The sequence below is a fragment of the Cygnus olor genome, chromosome 11, assembly GCF_009769625.2.
Source record: "Cygnus olor isolate bCygOlo1 chromosome 11, bCygOlo1.pri.v2, whole genome shotgun sequence".
Lineage (NCBI taxonomy): Eukaryota > Metazoa > Chordata > Aves > Anseriformes > Anatidae > Cygnus > Cygnus olor.
In genome coordinates, this window is record NC_049179.1 from 16,756,242 (window position 1) to 16,778,325 (window position 22,084).

A 22,084-nucleotide genomic window follows, 5' to 3' on the forward strand; every position below is an offset into this window, starting at 1 on the left:
GAAATGTGAAACATGAACATCAATAGCTTTTTCCTGCCAAGATAAGAGCTTGCTGCAGAGGCCAAACATATGTCTTTCTTTCCTTCCCCGAGGAGGTTTCTGGATAAGGAAGAGGTGTGTCTGTACCTGAGCTGCTTAAAATGGCTCAGCCACATATGGGCCTTTTGTAAACTTCCCTTTGCTCTTTCTCCACGGGGCAGGGAGATATTTTGTCCCCAGAGCTGTTGCCATCTGTGTTTCACAGGCTTGGGCTGCCTGAGGTCAGCCTCGCTAGTTAAAGGGATTAGGGTTGGACCCTCGTGGTAAGTGAAAGCAATGGCGGAGGGGCTCTGTGAGGAAGGCTCACCCAGAGGCCTACCCTTTGAAAGCAGCAGCAGGATTTTCCCAATAAAACACAAGGTGCTTCACTGCGACCTCAGTGCCAGCAGCAGTCAGGTGAAGGAGGTGATAGCAATACAAATGTGCTGCCACGTGTCAAAGCAAAGCTCCCGCACCAGGCCGGGCAAAGCAAGGCCTAGCTTTGCCTGCCAGCTGAGGCCATGCCATTGCAGCCTCCAATGCTGAAGCGCTGGTAGCGCTGCCTGTGCCCGACAGGACAAGGCGCAGCTTTGTATTCAGAGAGCTTGCCCAAAAGGCAAATTAGTTCTTGCAGCTCAAGTTTAATGAACAAAAAGTGCTCGTAGTAACCAGACCCTTCCCTCCCTCTGACAAGGTGGGGTAGTGTCAGGGCAAACTCAGCTGGGACCTGGAAGAAAGATTTGCCTTGTGTTTTGCTCTGCTTGAGTGACTCTGTGCAACCGAATGCAGGTCTGATCCACCCTTGGCTGCCTTCCCCTGCGGTCTCTGCAGAGCAGAGAGACACCTGAGACAGCCTGCCACCCGGCTGCTGGCTGCCAGCCCTGGGATGCTCTCTAGAGAGACAGCCGTAGCCCAAAACCTCTGCTTTCCAGCCGAGATTGCTTTCCATCCTTTCCGTTTTGCCACGCGAAGCATAGAGAGCTCTGCCCTTTCCAGTGCTGTCCCTGCATGCTAGATGTCTGCTTGTGCCTTGAAATCACAGCCCCAGAAGCACCAGGAAATATATAACAATATATAACAATATATAGCAATTCAGGTAACTCCAGAAACTCAGTCGGAGTGTAAAAAGGGGCAGTATTTCATGTTTACTTCTTCAAACTGCACGTCACCAAAACCAGCACGCCTTCGCATGACCCTTATACTGCAAAGACTAATGGGGATTCACAGCTGTGTTCAGGGATGGTGGGCGTCAAGCTGCAGGGTGACTTCAGCTTCACCCTTATACATTTTAAAGGCCTTAAGTGTGGTCTGGCCATATGTGTGCAGCCAATCCCTCCCCAGGCACTGAAATACAGCCGCCTTTAAAGTGGAAACAGCAGTAAGAGAGCACAGACCTGGATAGACACAGGAAATGACCCCAAAAACGCAGGGAGTTTTGGATAGCAAAAATGATGGTCGCTTTGCAGGATTTTGGCTCCAGTGAGGAGCCAGGGCTCCTAAATCTTTGCAATCAGCACCATCCAATTTTTAAGCAGTTAGGCACTGACAAATAAATGCACCATTTAACTGCCTGTTATTGAAATTAATAGGAATGAATCATCCTGGCATTTTTGAAAAATCTACCCGAAGCAGCTTAGGTACCTAAATATCTTCACCATAGACCAAAGTAACTTTTCAAGTGCTAGTTAGAGCCTGCTTTCTAATGTGTCTCATAGCACTAAATCATGTATAATGAATGGGGTTTTTAATGAAGGTGAGAGGATGGGGCTTCAGTTGCCAAATCCCCCCTCGCCTTGAGCAGAGCGTGGCAGTAGCTGTGAATCTCGCCTTCCCTTGGCCAGCTGAAAGTCGAACACAAATGTCGCACCCTAGTTCCTCCAGCCTGTTTGCCAGGGTTGCATGCACATCACTTCCATCGAGCCCTGGATTCATGGTATTTCTCAATGCATTTTTTTTTCCTGGGACCCTGAGCATGCAGAAGCACCAGATGCCTCCTGGGTGGGTCGCACCAATATCCGACATCCTCTCTGCTGTATCATGGCAAACTGCAGCACTCCCTGGCACCCAAATGGTGACAAATGGGCTTTCTTCACACAGGCTCCCTCCTATTTGTCCATTGAGTTCATGATGAGCTCAAGATAACCCACTAGCTCCATGCTAGAGAGGCAGAAGCTGCTCTCTTGAGGACATCCAGCCACCAAAAATTCAAACTGCTGCAAGCACAGAGGTCAGAGGCAGACAGAAAGAGGCTGCTGGAGAGTGAAAGAGCGGCTGAATCGGTGCTGCGGTCATGAGCTTGTTCTCAGCCAAAGGCTTTAGTCCATCAGAGTTGCTGTGAGAAGAGAAGTGAAGGGAAGGCATTTGGGAATGCTTTGCATCCTTTTGTGTTTGATTTTGGATGGCTTGGGAGGCACAGCACATTCAGATCCCAATGTCATTGTTTAAGGAGTTGTTTGTTTTCATTCCCCTCCTCCCAACACAGAAAATTAAATTTGGCACACAGAGACCGGGCACTGATGACTCTTCAGGGATAGATTTTTATTACATTTAGGGGACAGTCAAAATAGTTTTTGACATTATTTTATTCTAGGAATTATAACCAAAATCCTAAGGGATGGAGACATGCAAAGCCCACTATAAAGCAGTGGGAGATGCTGATTGCCCAAGGCTCCTTTGAAATCCCAGATTATGTTATAGATATAGTCACACAATTGAAAGTGATCCATTTACCACAGTTTAACCAGTTACTGCCTGCCAGATGAGGCGTGGGAACTGCTTTCATGGTTGAAACAAACGTGTTAACTCACAAGAGGTGGTGCTGTAAGAAAGTGCGCACGGCTGCCATGGCTCAGCTGATGGGTGGTAGCTCCTCCAGCCACCATGATTCAACCATTGCAGTCATGTGCCTGCAGCCCATGGCGAGGAGTTATTATATTGCTGGGATGTATCACAACAGCACTTCTAAGCTTCCAGCATGTGGTGGCCTCAGTGCGTCTGTTGCATGCCTGCAGGTACAGTTCCTAATGCTGAAAACAAACTATAAAGGATGAATGAAACAAATCAATGCGTAAAGGGCAGAATAATGCTAAGTAAAATGAATAATAGGTAAGTAACACATGTTTTCTGCAACTGCTGGATGTCCAGAATTGAGATTCTTTACTGCATTTGAGGGAGAGGGAGAATTGCTCCATTATAGACTTAGAAACATTTGTTATTGTAGGATTGCTCATTCAGACTCATTGCAGACGTACTTCGGGGAACAAAATAACACATGCCCAAATCTCAGCTGCTATTTGCACATGGTTGCTATTCTGCCTGTGTAAAAATTCTCCATATGTAAAAAATTCAAAAAACTTAAAGCACGAAGGTATCTTCCTTTGAGAAACACACTTTGTTTCTCATTTGGAAAATATAAAACAAACTCCCCATATTTTTGGCCCAGGAAACTCAGCTGGCTACTTGAATTAAACTGGCCAGTTACATCTTTTCCACAGCTCTGTATGCAGTTAATAATAGCACTACTTTGAAGTTAGCCAATTCCTTTCCTCTGACAGTCTCACAGAGCTTTCGAAACACAGCTAAACGTTATTATTCCCATGCAGTGGCCCAGGATAAACCATGAGAAAGTAAATGATTTGCTGAAGGCTAAGGAGTGGCAGAGCCCAAGTTTCCCGTGTCCCAGCCTGTTCCTGTAGGTCAGTGACATTCAATTTGGGGGGTCCTAGAGTGCAATATATTTCCTTAAGTAGGAGGCATTTGAAAGCTATTCAGCCTGGTCCTTTCTTTATCACCTGGCTATTATGGGATTAAGTTGGAGGCATCCCCATCTCATATGGCCACATGGTAGACATTTGCCCCATGCTTGTTGTGTGAGAGGAGTTGCTGTGGGACTCAGAAAAAGGAAAGCAGAAGGAATTGACGTGAGCATCACAAAATCTGGCCTACCACTCAGTCTGTGCCCAAATCCAAACATCAGCCAGAAAAGAGGGCTGCAGAGAGCAGGCTCTGAGTGGGATAAATTGTTGTGATGGGCTGGGAGCTATAGATATGGCACTTCTGCTCTTATTAATACACCTGCCATCATTCACCATGTTCATTATCACAACAGTTCTTGTATTTTTATTCATCAGTGAGAGCAAAATGACCGAGCCTCTTGATGCCTTTGTCTGTGAAACACTTTTGTCTGCTGTTTTTGTATCACCTTTGCCATCGCAGCTGTGAAAAATCACCTTGTTAATGTTACAGTGCTTGTTCTTGTGGCCCGGGGTGATCCCTTGTAGACTGGTGGGCAATGCTCACATAACTATAATCTGCCACATTTTCATGCAATTAGTATGCAGCAGAATTGTCCTCAGATACACACATGCAAAAAGATTAAATAAGACCCATTTAGCGTCACGAATCGTCCTGTTAGGAGTTAATGAGGTCTGGTAGGTTGCCAAAGTCCAACACACAGAAAGCTCAGGCAGGCCAGGAGGGGGAAAAGGAGGAGCTGCTGGGTTCAGCCAGATAGACCTTGAAGTGCAACAGCTGTGCCTTGTCTTTGAGGAGAGGATCAAGTAGAGAATATGAGATAGGCAAACGTTGGCTTAAACTTTCTTCTCTCTTTGATTGTCCTTGGACATCTGCCTCATCTCCTGTCAAGAATGTTTGGCAGCTGTGAGCCCAGAATAACACTGCTGCTCAGCCAGCCCACTATCGCAGTCCTCTAATACTTTAAGCCAACTAGTCTGTGCTGTGTGCCTCGACCGATCCTGAACTATGCTAATGCCTTGAGCTAACTAGGCTTTCTTACAGCCCATGAAATACATAGAAGTGGGGTCTGCGGTTTATTTTCCTCACGTGCTAATTGGCTTTGATTGTTGGCCAATTGGATTTCAAGTTTAGAAAAGGGTGCCCCAGACAAAAGGAAAAGTGCTAACTTAAGACCGTGGGAGAGACGGGCCATTCTGTTCAGTTTCTAATGTAGTAGACTTTATGCAGATGCATAAGTCTCAGGGCAATGACTGTCCTAGAAAGATTTCTCAAGCATAACCAATGCAGTTTCCTATAAGATATATGCTTCCATATAGGCTGAATGTCATTAATGCTCAGCTATTTGCTGGAGTGTAAATTCCTGTCTTTCTGAACCAAAGTGTTTGCGCTCATTTTGCCTCAAAAATAAAGGGGTAGGTAATAGGAATGAATACCAGATTAATTCTGATATTTCAGCTGGTGGCTATACAGAACTAGAAGTGCTTCTGCAAAAGCTTCATTTCACCCCCACAGCCATGGCGAGAGAGTAGGAAGGAAGGCTTCCATCTTATACGTACCTCAACCCTTGTTTAACTGAAACAAGCCCTCTCCAAAGAAGGACACTTGGGTTCTGCACCCATGCAGCCTCTGAGCAGGATATGACATTATAAGAGTAATTCTTTGGTGACACCAGCTATATTACCACTGCATTCTATTTATTTCAAATGAGTTCATGGGAAGAGAATCAAGCCATGTAAATACACCTGTGAGATGAAACAGCCCAAGTGACTTCTGAGGAATCTTTAATGTACTTATCCCCCCAATATCTCTGGCAGATAAGGTAGTGCTATTCTCCATCTTTTGCTGAGGGCACAGAGTGGGAAATCGTGAGAGGTAGTTGGGATCATAAATACCTATGAACATATATACTAGAGAGACTAAAGGCCAGCTTTTCAAAACTAAAGTAATGGGATTTGGGCACTTAACCTGCTTAAGCACTTGTAAAAACTTGCTGAAGAACTACAGAAAACTCGATCAGATGTGATTTGCCTTGGTCACATCAGCTTGCAGAGTGGGAGTCTGTGTCCTGAAACCCAATGATAGGAATTTAGTGCCATTAGGACCCAGCCGAGCTCCTGAGAAAAATCTCAAGTAAATCCTCATCATTACATAAAACGTCTAGAAATAGCAACAGATTATGGCATTGCAAAGATACGCTGACTGGCAGTAGTTTTCCTCACTCTCTTTCATGAAGGGTGTCCTTTAAACAAAACTCCATTCAAGATATTTTCACTTGCTCAGCAAATTTTTTGCTGAAGATCCATACAATTTTTGTACAAGCCACACCAAAAACAAGGATAAGCAATAAAGGTGTTTAGGCATGTACTCATTCTCATACAAAACTTAATGATGTTTCCTCTGTCCTTTGAGCCCTAAGGCAGCAGATACATCTCTGGTGCCTCTATCCTGGTAGTCCAGCACCTGCCTTTATTGGAGCAAACACAAAATTGTTCTTCAAGCCTAGGCCTGATAACATGAACTTTTAGATCTCGGTCTCTAATGTTGTGCCTCATTGTTTTGAAATGTTCGGCTAAGTGTTTCCCACTCAGGTGCATCTTACTCACTCCAGATGGGACCAGAGCTGAGAATGCCGGACCAGCACACAAAAATGTTCTAGCGGTAGTTCCAGCTGGGACAAGAAACAGAAGTGTTGTAAATCTCATGACTCATTGTCCTGACAGTAGTATGGATAATTTGGATAAATTCAGACACCAGGCTGCCTTATCCAAGTCAAGCTTGAGCTGTGAACATTCTGATCCCTTTCTTTGTAAAAAGGTTTTTAACAACAACAAAACAGAAAGGATCCTAGTTCCACCCTATCTCCCTACCCTATGTAAGCTGCTGTAACAAAAGCAAAACCAGAGGAACTGTGCAGGGCGGTGACAAATTCACCAGATTCCTCTGTTAAATCTATTTCTTACTGATAATATCAAGTTCTTCTCCAGGAAACAAGATATTGTCTCCTGGCGTACAACACACCAGGGGGAAACATACTTGCAAAAACCTCCAGCTACAGTGAATCTGACCTGAAGCACTTGTACTCAGGGAAAGACCTGCAATCGGCCTCCTCAGCAGTTCAGAGACACCAAGGGATTAGCACGGAGGGACTCTGCTGGCTTCCACACAGCCACATGCAAAGCCCCAGGTCCCTGCTCCTCCCTGCAGACATTATTGTCCACTGGCATCTTGCCTTCTCTGCCAGCATTCACAGGAGGTAAATGCTGCCTGTAGGAACAAACTGTCCCAACTGGACTCTTTGCTTCCCTTTCAAGTCATATCTCCTTCCTCTAAGAGCATCTCAACATCGGTGATGTGAGGAAAACATGGTAGATAGCAGCTGTGGAGCCGAGACTGTCGCAACACGCTTCCCTGTCTACTGTATTTTCACGTGGGGTTGTCCCACTTGGGCTCCCTTTGCATCCTACGCTGCAAATGATCATATGGCCATCCCGAGGAAAGCTGGACACTAGACACCTTCTGCAGCTAGTCAACACGTCTCTGGGCTTTGTCAGGAGGGTTAACTGAGGGCTGATGCCAGTCACCTGCTCTCGCGCGGCAGTGAAGTGTGCCGCTTTCTAGTGCTCAGTGATTCCAGAGAAGCTGCAAGTGGATGCGAGTGGCAGATGCTAACAGACACCAGAGAACTGAGTCACCAGCCCTGCCTCTCACTGACAAATTGCACCTTCACTGCAAACATCTCCGAGCGTAACTTATCTCCTGATCGCAGCGCTGGCCGCCCCTCTCTGCAAAGGCAGCGTCCTTCCAGGTGGATTATTTTCCACTCAGAGACTGATGCCTGCAACAGCAATCTTGAAAGTCTCCTGCTATCTGCTTCTCACTCTTCACAAGACAAGACAAGACCACCCAGTGATTCGCCTGAAGAAATATTACACCAGCCTGTGGGCCGGCATGCCTGAAATTGGCCCAGAGAGCATATCGACAACGAGTTACCCAGCTTAGAAAACACAAGGGGATTAATAACTTGGACAGTGTGCTGGATAAAAACTAAACTCAGAAACAATTCCACATCCAAACCCCATCAGAATTTTAATCTTTACAGACTTTTAGCTCCATAGCCCAATAAATCCTTTCCATAGTGACTCATTGTTATCCTGATCTTCCTTATAAAACACACGGTGCAAACAGTGTAACATTTTCCTTTCTTATTGCTCTCCTTTGTAAAACCATCTTTCCTTGTATCTCACTGCCATTTGCCTGTTAGTCATGGGCTTCGCTCCTGAATGAGCCACTTAAGAAATGTTACACTGATGTCAAATTGATACATGTCTTGTGAATACCTTATACTTTCTCTTTATTTAATGTGAAAGGGTGGTGTTCACAACTGATCAAAAATTGGGGACTTTTTAGTGCAAACTTTCAGATGAAATGCGGTTTTTCTATTGAAAAAAAATAGCCTTTAGCAGAAATTAAAATATAAGAGTTCACCCAAGGCCACAAACATTTAGTGCTTCAGATTTTTCTTTCTTTTGTTCCTCTTGGAGAAATTGAAATTCCTTATAGAGGACATTATTTACATTTCTTAAGAAACCCTCCAAACACGTTTTCTAAGAATTCTGCTGCCAGATCTGGTAAGCTGCAAGCACAAATCCGTGTGTTTTGCTTGTGAGCCTGGTAAAGTGTTTTCCCAGATAGTTCAAACCTGGGAGCCCACATCGATAAATCAGCCCCGGAGGAAGAGCGGACAGATTTTTTCACAAGTTCTGAGCAGGCAGAGTTGCGACAATGTGAATGAAGAACAAAAATACTATTGTCCTGTGAATTAGCTATCTGTCTCAGGCCACTCCCTACCCTTCCACAGGATATGAAAAGTCCACATAGGAATTTATGAAGCTGATTTCTCTACTATTACTATCATTGCCTTTGCAGCATCAACATTCTCTTTATGTTGATGTCATGGTAAGTGAATCACAAATAAACCAAAGTTTCTAATTTTTTCATCAAGCAAGAACATTAAGACATTGTTGTAGTGCCCCAGGAGCAATGCAAGGCAGACTCTGAAGTCCTGGCTGGATCAGCGCAGCAAGGTGTGGAGCCCTGAACACATGGGCAGCCTCATGAACCACCATATGATCCCCCCGGAGCTCTAAACAGTCAGCTTACATCTTGAAATTCAGCCTTGAATACATAACAGAGTCCTTGACCACTCTCCTATAGAAAACAAAATCCTGCTTATTTTGGCAGATGTTCATTTTTCCTTTAAAGTGCACCTATTCTATCTTCTTTCTGACTGTTTAGGGTATTTTTTCTAAGCACAACGTTACTGTGGGTTTAGGCTGAGACATGAGTCAATCCTTTCCTTTAAAGCAAACTGATTTCTCCACTTCTTTCCCTGTGATGTCTATTTTGGAGGCTCTCAACTCCCTGGTGGGCCAGTGGGACATCCCGCAGCCTCTTTATGGCTGGTGGTCTGCAGGAGGGAATAGGATTACATATCTCAGCAGCCAGTGGTGCTGCCTGTAGGTTCAATAAATGGGCTTAAAAAAAAAAAAAAAAAAAACAGCATGTCCTTCTTACTCCACTTTGCGTGGTGTGACTGAACCTGCAGAGCCAGTGGGAGCGAGTTCCATAGTGATAACGGTCACCGTTGACTTTCCCTTTCCTGATTTCACCTCTTTCATTATGTTGGAGAGCTTTGTTCCAGACCAGGAGATTATGCAACAGGCTGAGGAGGAGATGTGACTTCAGTGAGATATAGCGCACGAAAAAGTGTGACAAATTGCAATGACAGGGGCTCCGATGGTAGCCTGTGATGGAGTGAAATTAAATCCCTAGCCAAACAATACAGCATTATGCTATATTCTATAGGCACCCTTGTTGAGGGTAGATTGAGAGAAAAAGAGACGGGCAAAAAGAAAGATGCACATGTACTTTCCCCATCCTTGCTCCCAGCTAGACCTTTCACCCAGTATCAGCTTGGGAGAAAACAAGAAAAAGCAATAAAAAAATAAACCTTAATGCTTGGGTGCTGAGCAGGGGGTCTGGGGAGAAGTGTCACGGGTGGAGGCAATGCCCAGTGGACACCCACAGATCGTGGTGCTCTGCTCGGGCAGCCGTGAGGCCCCCTCACCTCCTGTCCCCATGCCTCCACACACGGCCTCCCCGGTCATTTGCCCTCCTTCCTAATTAAAGTGTTCCCCGAGGAGGGCTGGCTTGGAGGATGTGTGTACACCTTTGTATGCTCCACACTTCCTTGAGCAGTACCGCAGGGCGATCCTGATGGCTTTTTTCATGCTAAATAACTGACCTAGCCGGCCTTACTGCCCCATTCATCTCTTCTACATAAACAAACTATTCATTCTCCAAGGAATAGGTGCATCTGTTCGCCCAGGCCCAGCTCCTAAGGGAAGCCAACAAGAGACTTGACACTGTTTAAGGAAGAAGGGAGCACAACATGCTGTTAGAGCAGCAATGCTGTCCTGGGGCCATCCAGGTGTTAAATCACTCAGTGGCCTCTACAGGGTCCGGAGCCAAACCCTGAAACAAAAGGCAAAAACAGGGATGGAGAGCGCCAGATATCACAGCTCACTCTCCCTCTGCTTCTCTTTTGCTTGCTAAGGTTTTCGGGAGCAGTATATTGCCGGGATGGAAAATGAAGTTGACTCTCAGAGGCTAGGAGCACTCAACACGACGGCGAGCTTTACGAGCTGGTCAGCACCACTAATGTTCTCAGAGTAACACTCTTGTGGGACTCCTGAGCTCAGTTTGCCCTGGAAAGAAACAATAGTTCAAGCTGTGAAATGTTTTACATTCAACTTCCACCTCTCCCCCCTTCTCCAGTGGAGTTGCCATGAGCCCAGACTTTAAAAACATTTCAGACTTAAAAGGTTAAGATTTAAGTGCTGCTGATTTTATCTGGGCTTTTAACTAACATGGGCAGGTGGATTAGAGATATGTGTACAATCTCCACTCTAGACACTTGGGTAAATATGCACAAGTGCTGAGTGAGCCAAGGAAGGAATCTGATGTTATTGTCTATTAATTTGAAAGCAGAGATTAAAGAAAGTGCAGAAATCAGTAGTGTAAATATCAAAAAGGATTTCCATTTATATGTAAGAACATTACTCTAGCAGTCTGGCTATTTCAAATAACATGAAAGCTTTTTTTCTGAAGAAAAAGAACTGTGAATTTGTTTAAATTTACATATTTTCTTCTCCCTTTGTTTGCAGGAATGGTCGCCATGCTTGCAGTTAGGAAGCAGTTTGCTCGACAGGGCTGGGTTTTGTTCAGAGCCTGCATTTGCCAGAGGACCTGAAAACAGTAAAAGTATTTCATGAAGTTGCATGACATGCAACTGGGCCGGGATTTCCCCTTCCTTGCATTCTTTTTTTTTTTTTTCCAGTAATATTTGTGATGATTTTTTTTCCCTTTTTATTTTCACTGCACAACATCTTGAAAACAGAGTCTGATTTTCTACTAATGCTTTTGTTATTCAGAAATACTCATGAAAATTTGGCAGAAATAATATGCAGGTGATGGAGCATTCAAAACCATTTTGGCTGTGGTTATTGGTTGAGTCAGTGATGTGGCTGCCTACCCAGCTCTATGGTATTGCGTCTGCCTTCTGCTTGGATGACTGCAACTAATTTTTTTTAATAAATGATGGACAATAAATAGCGAACATCATCAAAACAAATGAAGTGGCTGCACTTTCTCTTAGGAAAAAACAAAGAAACGTATCTACTCCATTAATACAGCCTATGTTTTTAGTACTGCACAGAACAATATTTTCTCTAGAATTGGAATTAAGTTGTGTCTAAACATGATAGGTGCTCTTTAAAAGCATACTTTCAGTTAAAATATCAATGTATTCTCTACTTTTATGAAAGCTTTACAAATTCCTGGAGGTCATCTGAATACTCAAAAATAATGCATAATATAACCCCATGAATCAAATAGACTAAGCTCAGCACTTTTTATTAACAGAAATATTTGTGAATCTTTTATCCTTCTCCTTAGTCCACCAGCTCTTATTTTCACCCTGTTCTCTCTTTAATGCAACATTTCATAGGAATGCCAAGAAAAAGGAACCCGGCTTCAGGTTTAATTGCTAATATTTCTAAATTTAGTCAGCATAAAATCCATCTGAGGCTCCAAAGATTTTCCCTGTAATCTGTAGAACCTGAGTTTGAATCTAGCCCAAGAGAGCACGACAGCAAATAAATACCATCTGATCTCCACAGAAATCTGACAAGAGTTCAACTGTTTTCCACCTTGCTACAAGTATATCAGAGTTGATTTCCCAATGCAGTGCTGTAGGGGAAAAAGTCAATTAAAATGCAACTGTCCCAATTTCAGGGAAAGTCACTGATCAGCAGGAATCACTATACATGTGGTTATTATATGTTTCTTTCTTTCTCTTTTGTATAAAACAGGCCAGTATGATGTTCTTGTGCTGCCTTGCTTCATGACTCATGTAACAGTGGACAAACAGCAGTTCTATGAGCCAAATGACCCCAGTTTTCCATGCAACGGTGTGGCAATTGCTGGACTTCGTTTGTTCTTCCTGTCTTTCTCACTTGTTTGTGTGACCATTATGGGTATCACACTTAAAACTCAGCAATATTTGGCTGAAGGCACACAGTATGGGTTTGCCAGTTTTGTTACATACCAACAATTTCCTATTAGTGTAGTTGAAAGGGGATTAGGCTAGACAGAAAGGAACTGATCGTGGATGCTAGAAACCAGCCACATTTGGTTATCATTTTGCCTGACCTAATCGTTCTTTACTTTGGACTATGCAAGGGTCTTATGGAAGATTTCAAGTTTTAACAATCAAAGAAGAAGTGAAGTTTTCCAGTTCTCTTTCTCTAGCAGCTGGTATCACAGCTCTGCCTATATAGTTATTAACCTTGGCAAATTGTCCTAACTATTGCTAGCAGTATATAAATGTACACAACATTATCTTACTGAAGGTTGGATTTACACATTCTTATGCAGCAGCTACTTGATTTAAATAGAAAGTTTTCAATATTTCAGTGAGAAAGGCTCCAATCCAACAATGATTTAGTTTGGAGCAGTTTTTGCTCAAGATTATATATTTTTGTTTGTCAGATGATTTTGCAGCAAACATTCGGAAAAAAAAATACTATGTAAAAAACTCCAGTTTCCACCCAGGTCTAATCTTAAATATCTGTAAAGCACAAAGGACTCTCCCCAGTGAAACACTTAATGTATCAGTTCCTCCCAGTCCAGGAAGATTAATTATCATGTGTAAGTAAATAAGAATTGTTTTCAATTCATTTCCAGATGTAGGAATATTGAGACTACATCAATAATGACTGAATAAAAAGATGAGCCCTGGGTTTCGGACTCCCTCGAATGGTTTGGATCAAGAGTTCATTCAGATTATGTTACGGCTAACAGCTATGCACAACGTTTGGCTCAGATTCAGTTTCTTTGCATGTAAGGCCAGGATAGACCTTCAGTTCATCTCCTTCGACTCTCTTCTTAGCCCACACAATTATATTTCACTCACATAGTTCTAAGCTGAGCCCAGTGACATTAATTAAATGACAGCATTTCAGAAATCAAGAGACAAAACTTGCCTGCTGTAGGCAGAGAGCAGGAGAGACAAGGACTTTGCCGTGGCAGAGAGCTGATAAAGGTGACCATGCCTGGGATTTGCCTCATGTAACTTCACTTGTCTTTAAGGTAGATTTCTGCATCTGCTCTCACTGTGCTTGTACTCCACTGTAGTCTGTGGAGAGCAAGGGCATTTCTCGCGCACAATTCATCTGCTTTGACTGCTTCAGGATGAGCCCTAGTGCCCCGCTGCTGTTCATTGAAGGGTGACTACCTCGGGCGTGGACAGATGTGATACAGGTAGCTGAGGGCCATGTAAGAACATCCTCACCTTTTGTGTCCATGCCACTAGCACCAAAAATAAAGGCAGGTTTCAGGCTCTTATGTATCCCTGTTGATTTAACCAAGCAGTTTCAGCCTAGCGATCCAAATGCTATGGAGAGCATATGGGCTGGGATTTCCAGTTTGGGGCTGCACCTACTGCTAAGGACAGCTGTCTGTCATGCAAAAGTATCTTCGAGGCTAAGATGGGTCTGACTGCATTCTATTTCTTTATGAAAGTGAGAAATTATATTATTGTCCTTTCACTCTCATGAGAGGCGCTTAAATGGAAAAGAGCCCTTGAATTTTGTTAAACATTATCAGGCTCTATTTTATTCTAGATTATTATGTAGATTAGGCAGTGCCTAACACTCAAAATTAAATATGAGTAACACAAAATAAGAATAAATTAAAAAATTGCAAGATGTGCTGGCCACTCCAGCTTTTGTTGTAATATTCTTAACACTGCATGACTAGAGGTGCTGGTTAAAAGAATTCAGTTTGATCCCCATGGAAATGTGCTATGAAGGAAAATAAACTATAGAAAAAGTGAATTTTGGAAATAAAAGTCCTACAAGCAATTGTTCCCTGCTTATCTAGCCAGGATTAGAAAATACAGACTAGTGCAATGCAATCTCTTCCAACATTTCATCTCAGCCATCACGTGTTTCAACTCTCTTCTGAAAGAATAGCCTCTAGGAAGAGGGCTGAGCGGAAAATTCACAGTACATAAATTAGCCTCCTTCTCCAGCTAGTGGGATATTGAGAGGAGACTGGAATTGCTTTGTTACTCAAATGTATTTGACATAATCTTTTGCCATTTTTTTAAACTCTCTTGGCTATTAAATGCTTTGCCCTGAATAGTTGTGATCCCTATTTAAAGGTGAATTGCTTTCCTTAAATCTAATAAATGAGCAGCTTGGCTTGTGTGAGCAAACGTAGCAGTTTTCACCAGAACTTGCATCCACAGTGGTGATATTGCTATTTGAAAGCAAGAGTTTGAGCAATCACACAAAATTAATGGAAAATTGGAACAAAAGAGGGGCAGACAGGGTGAAAGAGACCTTTTAGAATATCTGAATGTCTGTGGATTACTTAAGCTTAACTATCCACCTTCATATACATCCTATAGCCCGCTGGAGAGTCTCAACATGTCCACACAACCCAGCACATTACACATACAGCACACAAGACACATTAAGAAATTTGATATTAGGTTTCCCACTGATTTCTGAGTGAGTGGATGTGTGGTTGACTGTCTGCCTTTTTCCCTTTTCCCAGCACGCCTGGATACCTAGTTTTGCTGTCATCAGTCCAAACACATGCTCTATTTTCCCCTCTTTCTAAGCAAAACTCTTACTCCCGCTCCCCGTCCTCAATACATTACTCTTTCCCCTCTTTCATTGCTTCGAAGCAGTAGTGCCTGCCAGGAATGTGAGGGATTCAGAGGGTGTATAGAGCAGCCTGGGGAAGGGGCCAGCAGGAGAGAATTGCCCATCTTTGGCCCAGAACATGAGGTTTTCAATCTTCGTACTAGTCCCTAGAAAAATCAGGAAACAGGAGGATCAGAAGAAAGTGGCTTGCTTGGCCAGTACATGTGTCTATGAGTGTGTGTGCATGCACTTTAACGTGGAATCTATATCAGTGATTAAATCGTCTTTAAATCAAAGCCAATAGATAAATAAGGGAACTATTCCAAAACCAAGGGGGTTAAAAAACACTCTGCATGCACCTGCTGGAGACGCTGTGCTGCTGGCTCTACATTTCAACTCTAACCTGTATTTGATATGGTGTTGTTGCAGCTGTGGGTTGGGGTGGTTTATTTAAGTGGCTCCAAATGCTTGTCAGTGTGGCAACCAGCTGAATACATAAAACAGGCTCTCCAAACCCTTTATGGCCCAGGGTCAGAGTAAATGGAATAATAAAATCCAAATGCTTTTGTCTCATTTTCCATCACCCAAGCCTTCCGCATAAATCTACAGCTTTGCAATGACCTTCGCATTCAGTGTCGGGGATGAGGCCGCAGGTCTGAGATACATTTGGTCTTCATCTTAGGTCTTTAAAAGCTTTTTCCAATTAATTTTAACTGACTTCCATAAGGATCAAGTACAGTTTCCTCCTCCCAGCCCCCTCACTCCACATCCCACCCCCTTTCTCTCCTAGCCAGCATCTTCTTCAACCAGTCAGTTGGGGGAACACTAGAGAATAATGTATTGATCACATTATATGTGGTAGCACCAACAGCAAAGACATTTACAGAATGAGTGATTTAGCAAATGGGAAGTGAGAGATTTCTTTAAGGAGTTTTAATTTGATGTCTTCCTCACTGCTGGGTGTCTGGTTTTATTTATTTCTCTACTGCCACATTATCCCCACTCAGATGTCATCAGGGGGAACCCACAGTCTCCTGTACACGTTTACAAAGGGTAGGTCACTATTAAACTAAAATATATATGTTTGGGTTTAGTGAATCAAAAATCACCTTGTCTAGAATTAACTGCTGAGGGCTGCTCCTTTCCCGTCCCCATCTGATCTAAATTAGTTGTAAAGCAACATCTATGTGCTTCAGTTACAACGAAGAGCAACCCATGCCTCTGTCAGAAGGAAGTCCTCTAGACACTTCCATACATCCTGACCTTAAGAACATGAGGATCTCCCCTCCAAATTCCCAAGCAAGATTTTAACAACAGGCTAATAAAACGGTGCCTAAAAAACAGCTCATTCCTAGTTTTGGGCCAGATTTTGAGAGCTGTAGTGAGTGTTAGGGGACACATTCACAACCCAGAGTTTCTATGTTTATTGTGGCCCCATTGGCTTCTGTAGAGCTGAACAGATCTACATGAGCAGAAGTCTTGGCCCATACTGTGCAGATTCAGTCAATAAAACAAACGGTCAGGTACCTCACTACTGGGAACTTGGGCTCAATTAACTTTAGACAAAACAAGGAGCAAAAACGTCCATAAGATGGCTGCCTTCCTGTGGCCTGCCCAAAGGAAAACAGCAACTAGCTAGGATCTCCAAAGAAAATCTATATTTCTTGAGATTTCCTGTCCAAAATTTTAAACATTTTAAAAACTGAGGAAGTTCTGATCATGTTGGCTCAGCACCAAAGGACCTGTCTCCCTAATCAAATTAAGGACTCCTACCCAATGGTTTATGAGATTTATCTACCACTAATGTAAACCCCAGCCATTGACATTCAAGGAGTTGCACCCCTTGATATGCTGAGAAAACAAGGCTCTTTGTTTGGTGTCAACTTACCCAATTTTGGGGGAAAGAAGGAAGGAAATGCTAGTCTAGTTAGAGAAATGCAAGAAAAAAAAAGAAAAAAAAAAAAAAGGAAACAAACACAGAGAGCAGGTGTTTAGCCAGTCAATTAATTTATATGGCTTCTAGCACAGCACAGGGCATTAACACTACCCCAGCACTGCACACAGGTGGCAGGGTGCATGTTCAGGAGGCGGGCAGGCAGCAAGACATACTGTGAATTTTCTCCCTGAGCAACGCAATTACAGAAACAACTGCAAATAACTTTGTGCTGATCCCCAGTGATGCATTCAGCAGTCCCTAATCTTCCAAATGTCTGCCTATGTGATGGTATGAAAGCTATGGCGTTTCTTCAGCCCTCACCTATGGAGAAACATCTGGGCTTTCCTATCGATTCTTTATTTATGGGTTTCTCTTTGAGCACATTGAAAAGGGAGTCAAGTGAAGATCATTAATACAATCCTGAGAACACAAGAAGATACAGAAACACTGGGGAAATGTACAAACAAGACACAATACACACGTATTTCTACATGGAATTTTTTGAAAGTGATTTTCAGGCATGTAAGCTTAGAAGAGAAGGAAACAGAGGCACAGGGTGAAACAGTTCAACCGTGCCATATAGGGGAGGCAGCAGCTGAACTCAGATCTCCTGCCTCAGTTCTCCATGTGAGCTCCAGGAGCCTCTGTGCCTCGGTTTCACATGTGAAACTCTAAATGCTTAATTGAGAGGCTGTGTTTCCCCTGGAGTGGAATCAAATGAAACACTCAAGCTAGACACTCAAGTAGGCTTACTGGTTTAATTTAAAAGCGAGGGGGACTGGTAGCAGGGAGCTCCCGGTCAGGGGTCATTTGTTGGGGAATATACTTCTCACCTTTGTGTTCCTCAGGGCTGGGCTCTGGCAAACTTAATGACATTTGGCATGTCCACCTGCTCTATCAGTTTATTCTTGAATTAGACAGCTGAGTCCAGAGTAGCTTGAGAGCTTCTTTGGGTCTTAATTTTTATTTTTTGAGATTTTTTTGGCTTTTTAGATTTGGATTATAGTAATACTAATGGCAGTAGAAGTAGCAGGACCCTACAAAGTATAAGGGAAAAAAAAAATCAATGCAACGCATGATGCAGTTTGCCTGGAGGAATGACGTTAATTTGGAGCATTCAGCTTTCCCCTGGCGTCTGCTTTGTGATTATACAGAAATAGGAATTTCACAGGATCTTGATCCAGGAGATGAAGCTGACTTCATTCCTTTTTAAGACTCTGCATTTCAGACCAAACATCTGTTTGAAACTTGAGATGAAATTCACATGATTTAGACACAAAACCGTGAGTCAATTAGATGTCCAGCATGCATGGTCAAGATCCTTGGCTCTGATCCTCTGAAAAATTAGCACGTAAGTAATTTTATACACATAAGAAGGCCCAGTACATTCAATGGGATTACTCCGGGTTATTAAGCTTTTCCCAAGGCAGGGTTCTCAGTTGGAACCAAACCACAAACCACATCAAGTTCATACAGTTCTCATACAAACATTTTGCACTTCTGAAACCAGAAGAATTTTCTCTTCACGGCTCTGCAATCATCACTCAGCAGCGGGGATACTCCTGAAGGAGATTTCTGACTCCACCAGAAGCCAGCAATGGGCCAAGAGGTGCCAAAACTCTTATTTGCAGCCTAACTAATCTATCAAAAAGGGACACTCAAGGCACTGTTGGAGCCAAACCATTCCCAAACAGAATGGTTTGTTTTATTTTGTCTTTCTTTAAAAGCCATTGAATATTGTCCACAGTTTTTTCAACAGCATCAGTGGCTTTTCACCAAGAGATTTCTTCCTCCCTTTCCCTTCTGATATCAAGAAGCCCTACTTAGTGTCCAGAGGGTGGCCTGATCATCTCCGTGAGCCATGGGGATGTCTGGAGAAGAGGACTTTCCTCTTAAATTACAAATTCTTGTCAGACTCAGTGGGTGAGAGACCCACGTGCCCTCATCTGGCCACAGAGCACAGCGCACTGGCACTTCTGAAGCTGCCTTTTCAGTGCTGACCTTTCTATTAATGCTAATAAGGTTTGGAGAAATAAAATGTAAATTTGTCTCTAAATGGATTAGTCCAGGCTGGGGGTGGGAAGGAAAGGTGCAGAAGGGGCTATTGCTTGGAGCATTTGCACTAAAATTAAAACATTTATGTTTCAACACTTAATTTTATTAGCAGTACATTGAAGATGCCTGAATGCATAATACCTTTCCCAAGTCCCCTCCATGCTCACTCAGACCCTCAGTGTGTGTGCATGCATGCAGTGCCTTGCTGGACTTTTACACTATATTTACCTAATAAATGTCCTTTTCCCCTCACGTTTTGTCATGGGGTGGTTTGTTGATTGTCGCATCCCGGGTTCTCCAGGGAAGAAAATAAACAGTCTTGCAAGCTTCAGCTCTGCCCCAGGAACCGTGAAACTGCAATCTGGGCTGAAAATAACCCCCCATTTTCTGTCTGCACAACACTGTGTGTGCTCATTTCTTCACATCAGCCCTGAGTTTACGCACAGGAATTGGGTAATACAGTTAATTGGTGCTTATGAGTGCTTTACCTAGGCACAGATCTTAAAAAAGGTGAGCAAACAGCAGTATTCCCACTTTTCAGGTGGGAAAATCGAGCCATAATTGGCAAAGATCTATTTGGTTGCAAGGACTGTGAGGAAAAGTAAAGACTGCAATGTTAACCTCAAGATGTGCAGTTTCACATTTGTTAAAACTTGAAAATATCCTTCCTGTTCTGCTTGAACCTCAGGGGCTGACTCTGCACAAGTGAAGGTGGAGATCAGTTAGGTCAATTGCCCAACACTCTGTTCAGCAGGACAAGTCTGGGGCCGTCTTACGTGGCGCGATTTGTTTTCCCTTTTTTGACAAAATAATTATGCAGTGGAAAACATACAGATTCATTAAAATCAAAACGTTTTCATAGGAATAGATCAGCTGTGGCAGAAAAACATTGGTGAGAAGAAGTTATGATATCTCATTTCGCCAACATCAAAACATTTCTGTTAATTTCAGTGCAATGTTTATATTAAAATTTGAATTTTCATGTTCTGTGTTTATATATTTTTCTTAAATTGGCACCTAACTGTTATTTAATGTTTTAATACAGCACACATTTTTCAGAGCACCTTTTTTGGCTTGGAAAATATGAAAATTTCAGCTACTCATTCTGATAGAGACCCAGGTTTTCCAAAATGTCAGCATTTCTTTGGAGTAGAAACTCTGGGTTGTAGCCAGGCCTGAGCCCTCCTTATTGTAAATGAGGCCATATTCATTAGACAGCCACCCACGGCAAACTTATCTTGCACGAACATAGATCTACAGCATCATGGCTGGGCCAACGCAGAAATCAGAGCTGACATATGGGGCTGACATAGATTCATTCCTAATGAAACACTCCTTTGTAAAAGTGATTAAGGGCAGCATGCTAGACAAATTATTCTAAAAATCTATTGTTTTCGGTGAAGATCTGATCTCTGGAATTTTATTTAAAACCACTCATCAGATTCTATAGGCTGACAGAAACCCCACTCCCGTAGAGTGCCATAACACATCCAGCCTTTCTTTTTGCCCAGGGGTTTGTCCATAAGTAGATCCCCCCACCCCAGGTTAAGTTAACCAAGTGGTTCAGCACAGAAACAGGCAGACATCAGGCTGAGGGCAGAAGCAATTCAGGCACCTTGTCACTGCCGGAGCCAAGGCAAGTAGCTGTGCATTAAATACAGCTTAAAACACAGTGCAGATGTGAAGCATGGAGGGTAGGTACTGTATATACACACACAGGGTCCCATAAGGTGAAAAAAAAAGGGGGGTTGGGAAGAGCAGATCATTCAGTAGTGGAAAAGTATCTGATTGCCTAATGTAAACTGTGATTAGTGGCTCAGTGCCTGGACAGTGAGCACTTTGCAGGCCCCCAAATACGGTCCCCAAATCAGTGTGTGTGCTGCCAATCTGTCAGGCGGTCCAGCTGTAACACTTTCTGGCATTGCAATGTCTTCAGCTGGTTTGTGTCAGAGCCGTCCAGTGCGGGGGGAGGTTTTCCAGAAGTTGGCTATTGAGTGTCTGTCTGCCTGGATCAAGGGTGTTGCCAGTTTAACATCCCAGCAAGGGGCCACCACATCTGGCCACAGAGCCACGATGGGAAGGGGAAGGCGGGGGGGAGTGCCCCACAGGATTTGGAGCTGGGTGATACCCCATCAGGGGAAAAAGCCACCGGTCCAAAACCGCAGCACTTTGGAGAAAGTCAAGACCGCTGCATGGAAAAAAAAAGTTTTTGGATTGCTCAGAGAACAGCCTAAAATTCACAAGTGGCATTGAACTCCCAAGTCAGATTGGGTCTCAAAGCCCCGAGCATGCAGACCTCTCACTGAGCCTTTTCCTCCCTGTTACAAATTGATATTTTATTAGCTCAAAGCCAGATGCTTCTCTTTAAAACAGATTAATCTCCAGTTCACCATATCACTAGAGACCAAGCGAGACGAGGGGTAGCAGCAGTGTCAAACATGTGTGAAGTGAACGAGACCCCCAGGTACTGCGGGGGGAGAAGGGAAAAAGGAAATTTTTTTTTTTTTTTTTTTTGGACAAAGCACCACTCTGTTCTTTGGTGAGGATGGCTAAGGGGAGCAAAATCCATACAATAAACCTGGCAGCTCTATTCCCCCCCCAGCTCTGTATACATACATGGATGTCGCTCCTGAAGGATAAAGCTGTTCCCATCCAAGGGGAGAGGCAACAACACAACAGGCTGCAATGGAAAAGAGTAGGGCTTGGAAAAGGATTCTTTAAGAGGATCTTGAATCAAGGGTTAATTGTTTCCAAATGACCACTGTGTGGGAGACTATTATGGGATGGGCCCCATTCAGGATTGGTTTAAAGCTGCTGGTGGGTACCTTAAAAGAGGGCTAAGCAGCAGCAGCTGTTTTACATTTAAAGTGACTGAAGTGAGTAGTGAATTACTGTGGGAGACAAATGAGCCCATGACATGATTGGGCCTGGGACGGCTCACCCAAGTGGCCACTTGTTTCATGAGAACTCCCACCCCCGGGGGTCTGCATTTGGGTATCAAAGGCACCAATAGCACCAATTAATTCAGATTAGCCCAGGAGAG

At 43.4% G+C, this 22,084-nt stretch overlaps 1 long non-coding RNA gene across 1 annotated transcript; it reads right to left on the reverse strand.

Moving 5' to 3' along the window:
• Window positions 1–6,074: 6,074 nt before the first annotated feature.
• LOC121076168 lies at window positions 6,075–21,792 on the reverse strand. The gene is made up of 3 exons (XR_005823371.1): window positions 21,658–21,792; window positions 10,975–11,082; window positions 6,075–10,541 (listed from the first exon to the last, which is right to left on the reverse strand). It is a non-coding gene; the product is annotated as an uncharacterized LOC121076168 (long non-coding RNA).
• Window positions 21,793–22,084: the final 292 nt, after the last annotated feature.